Here is a 4,857-nt window from a genome sequence, read left to right as displayed (position 1 = left end):
GGAGTAAGGGCAGGATATAGTGGAATTATCACACAGCTGCTGAAACATCCATCATCCCGGTCAGTTGGACCCTTCAGGTCTAGTGGATTTATGACATCTCCCCACTGTCCAAAATCCCTAGACACTATATCCCTCTGAGATCACACTACCCCCAATGGAACTGCCAGGAAAACCATGTAGCATGAGCCCATATAACACATGCAAGTTGGCATTCACTCTCAGACACCCTCACATGTGTGCACAGGCACACATTTCTTCTCTCTCTCCTCCAGTCCTGCTTCTGCTGAGACATTTTTATCTATTTCCTCAAATCTTCCTTTCTCTTGCCCCTTCTACAAATGCTCAAAGGTCCTGAGCTCGTACATTTGGACCACAAAAGCAGCCAGAGACTCAAAGCCTATTTCTGGATTCTACCCTACAGCCCCTCCTTCCCTGATACAGAGCCAATACCTGCTTGAAAGACGAGAGGGAAAAATGAGTATTTCAAAATGCTATTCCACCACACTGATTTAGCTGTCTTGTAAGTAAAAACAGGATGCTCAAATTAATAAATTCACTGGCTCCAGGCATGCTGGATGTAAGCTCCATGTTTCAAAGGGAGGATTGTATGTAAAGGAGTCATGATCTGGTGTCATAATAAATCATCTCACAAGATTGCTACAGGGATCTCTTCAAGTCTTGGAGTGGTAGTAGGTCTGGCAAATTCCTCCAGAATATCCTAGTTCAGTTTCTGTGATGATGGGACTGGTCTAGATTTGTGCTGCCCAATGGCAAGTTGCTAGTCACATGTGGTCGGTGAACCCTTGAAACGTGGCTGGTGTGAATGAGAGTGGATTTTAAATTTTATTTAATTTTAATAAATTTAAATAGCTGCACATTGCTAGTGGCTACCATATTGGACAGCTCAGTTCTAGAATATAAAAACCCTTTAAAATGCCAGCCCCACGAGAAAAGGGACTGCCTCTGCCTGCTCCCTGCTCTGGCCTCAGCATCTCAGACTGTGTCTGTCACATGGTAGATGCTTAGAAAATAGTTAGTATGTGAATGAAACCCTTTGAAGCAAGTAACAGAAAGAGAATCAGGTTGTTATCTGTTTTACACACATTTTTTTTAATTCGAGTTAAGTTAAATACAGTGACTATGGATTCATGCATCACACACACAGAAAGAAGAGTGAAATCAGGGGATCCTAGAATTGATAGCCTGCTGAAACTTAGCTGAATTTTCAATCAAGAAAAGAACTACAGCCAGGTTCAAGAACTATTTATTGAATAAATCATTGTAGTCTGTGTACAGAGAGTATTGTTGGACAGCTACAAGGAAGAGAGGAAAGAAGAGAAGGGAAGGAGAGAGGGAGGGATAAGGAAAAGAGGAGGAACCGAAGAAAGAGGGAAGGGAGGGAGGGAGGAAGAAAGACAGGCAGGTGCTGCCTTGTTGGGGACAACTAGGGAAGGAAGAGGGAGCTTTGGGGCCCGACAGCGGGACTGGATAAGACCTGTGCACACGGCCCTGCGAGCTCAGAGCTGGGCTGCGCTGAAGGTGGTTACCATGCATCCTGTCACTACAGGCTTTTCCAGAGGCACGGTGTTCTGACCGAACGCAGTGAGGCAGATGGCTGATTTCCACTCAGAGAAGAGCAGAGCACCCCCCTTCTGATAACACGGCAAGATTTCAGCTGCTTGTGTTAACAGCAACCAAAAAATAAAGGCTGATCTCCACACAGGTTAACTGTTAGCAAATAGGCTCACATGCTAATTGTTTTTTTTTTTTCTCAAATGTGACAGAGTCCAGATACACCTGCAGCCTCAATATTGGGGGAGGGGGGAGCAAAGGGCTCAAGATCTCGAACAAGATACTGTCCAGTGGAGCGAAGAGCTTCCTGTAGCGAGATTGCAGACCACGTCTGCCAAGTGACGTTTGACTGAATTGCTTGGCTTCCGGCCAAGTTGGTGGTATCTGAAGTATCAGGCCTGAGGTTCAAGCTGAGGACATGCTTCGCAGGAGACCCCAATAACTTCAGGTCAGATACAGAATTTTGAGTCCTCGGCTTACTGACACACTCAATTCAAGCTGATGACATCCACTGATGAGTTAAGAACAGAGGGAGCGATTTCTTGACCTGGGCTGTGGTTACACGGATTTTCATTTTATACCAGACATATATGTTTTATGGACTCTTCTGTATATATGTCTCACAATGTAATATAAAAGGGAAAAAAGCAGACAGCCTGCTATCACATTTTCCAGATTCTGGTTGGAATGTGTTCATTCATACAGTGACTTTTACTGAGCACTTTTGTGTGCCTGGCACTGGGCTACAAACTGGGAGCTAGAAAGAGACACACTTCATTGCCTCGGCTTTGAAAAAAGTTTAATGGAGAAGATTGACAAGTAAACAGATCATTGAAAATCACCGTGACACGTATTTCCATAGAACGGGTATATAAAGCCTGAAGAAAAGAACACACTTATTTGGGGGTGAGGAAGGGGAGATGTGCCAAAGCAAAACAAGAGAGGACAAAGTACAGTCAGAAAAATTTTCCTGGGGGTAACAGGTAAGCTGGGTCACGAAAGATGTTAAGAGTTTTCCAGACAGATGATGGGAAAGCATTTAGACAGAGGGACTGTCAGGTACACAGCTAGAGAGGGGTGACAAGGTGTGCCAGGTAGAGACATATGGAGATAGCAGAGAGATTCCCTCCCTGGACCAGCCGTTGTGGTTAGTACCCCCTACAAGGTGCTCCCAAGCCTTCTAGACCTACCCTGGGCCAACACGTGGCATTGGATGTATATCCCCCACTGGACAGTATGCATTTTTGGATAGTAGGTGCCAGGGTCGGTGTCCATCTTTTTTTTTTTACCACATTTGAGTGAATGCATGGAGAGGAGGTTGCAAAGGGCTTTGTAGGCCAAGCTACAGAATTTGGATTTCTCTCTCTCTCTCTTCTTTTTTCTTTTATGGGAAATTCACAGCTCACCTTGTATGGAGCCCCTTTCTAAGTTAAGTCTGGTTTATGGACTTCGTGGGTTGTGATTGCCGAGTGGGGAGACTGTGAGTAGAAAATATATAACCAGGGGGCTCATTTCAGGAAAACTAAAAAAACCAGAGAAGAGCCCTTTGTTCCCAAATGTCTTCTGAAGGAGGAGTAGCAAGCTTCAAAGAATCTAAACATCCCCTGAATAGGTTAAGCCTACTGACTCTTCTCCCCTTAGTGTGAGGTATTTGAATCTTTAATCTTAACCCCCAAAAGAGCTGAAATCAGCATTCAGGGAAGGAGAGTTAAAATGGGGGCAGGTAATGAAGCAGATGGCTCAGGCTGGGCAAGGCCGACTTTGAGCAGCCAGAGGACAGCACGAGGCGACTGTGTGCCCGGAGGGCAGAGAGTGAGACAGGGCGTGGGGGAGGTTCACAAGGAGAGAGGTGGCAAAAACAGCTTTGCCTACAGTGCAGTTTTGCCAAAGGCCCCAGCCGATGCCCGGCTGCCTCCAAAAACCATCTTCCATGCTGCCTGCAGTAAATTGCTGATGCCTGAATTTAAATATCGGGATTGCTTGAAGTTCTAAAAGCCTCAGGCTCCCCCAGTTCAGTCTGCAGGCACTGGGCTTCCCAGCCCCAGCTTGTCCGGTTCAGCCAGGCTTCTCCACATCTATGCCACCCCCCGGTTCACTGCTAGAAGACTAGCAGAGGTGCAGAAGAGAGGGAGGAAGGGGGGCGAGAATTAAGTGCGTTCGGGTACCACCCTCTCTCACCTTTTCCTGCAGTTCATCCTTTACCTGTCTGCAAATCCATCAAAAATCCATTTTTTCAGGGAACTCAAAGCTCTAAAAGCCCAGGACAACCAAGAGAAGCTGGAACACTCCAAGTTTTCCTGTGCCCACGAAATCTCCCTCAGTGAGATTCTCCACTGGTTCTCCACCAGAGGCAATTCTGCCCCACCCCCTGTCCCCAGGAGACATTTGACAATGCCTAGTAGTTTGGGTTGTCACAACTTGGAGGACGTCTACTGGCATCTACTGATAGAGGCCAGGTATGCTACTACCCATTTTAGGAAGCACAGGACAGCCCCCCAAAGAATTAGCCAACCCAGAGACACCTGGGTGGCTCAGTCGGTTAAGCATCCAACTCTTCATTTCAGCTCTAGTCATGATCTCACGGTTCATGAGATCGAGCCCCGCGTTGGGCTCTGCACTGACAGTGCGGGGCCTGCTTGGGATTCACTCTCTCCCTCTCCCTGTCTCTCTGTCCCTCCTCTACTTGTGCGCTCTCTCTCTCTCTCTCTCTCTCTCTCTCTCAAAATAAAAAACTAAAAAAAAAAAAAAAAAGAATTAGCCAACCCAAAATGTCAATAGTACTGAGGTTGAGTAACCCTTATCTATCAGAATCCAAAATTCAACTTGTTGCCCCTCAAAGAGAAATGTCACAAGATAGTTGCTTTTAACATCTGCAAGGACCTGAAAAACAGATCTGAAAAGATCCCAAGTCCTCACAACCTGAAGCCAGGAACAAAGTGCACTGCCCCTGCCCCCCACTGCCACCCCTTAACGGGTTTCACATCTCTCTCGTCTCTGTTCACTCTCTTCAGAGCAAAGACCAAGTTGGACACCACACAATCATGGTGTCACAATGGCCAACATGACAAACGAGTAGGTCCCATCTCCTGCTCTTGAGCACCAATTTTGGATAGAATAAATCTAGCTGTCATTACAGTGAAAGATGAGGGACCCCAGAGGCCTGACTGATCATTCAGAATTCAGCAAAAGTGTAGCTGATCTAGGTGAAGTCTAGCAAACTTCAATACTTCCCTTGCCAAGTTTATAGCTGAGAAAAGTCAGCAACATTTTTTTTTTTTAACTAGG

The 4,857-nt window shown here is 46.1% G+C and overlaps 1 protein-coding gene across 10 annotated transcripts in view; it reads left to right on the top strand.

Annotated features, from left to right (window-relative positions):
• TRPM3 (transient receptor potential cation channel subfamily M member 3) overlaps window positions 1-4,857 on the top strand; it is an 804,873-nt gene that overhangs the window by 759,404 nt on the left and 40,612 nt on the right. The window lies entirely within an intron of this gene.

The sequence above is a fragment of the Felis catus genome, chromosome D4 (genome assembly GCF_018350175.1).
Source record: "Felis catus isolate Fca126 chromosome D4, F.catus_Fca126_mat1.0, whole genome shotgun sequence".
NCBI classification, from domain to species: domain Eukaryota; kingdom Metazoa; phylum Chordata; class Mammalia; order Carnivora; family Felidae; genus Felis; species Felis catus.
The sequence above is the reverse complement of the archived record's forward strand: the minus strand, read 5'-3'. Positions and strand labels throughout refer to the sequence as shown.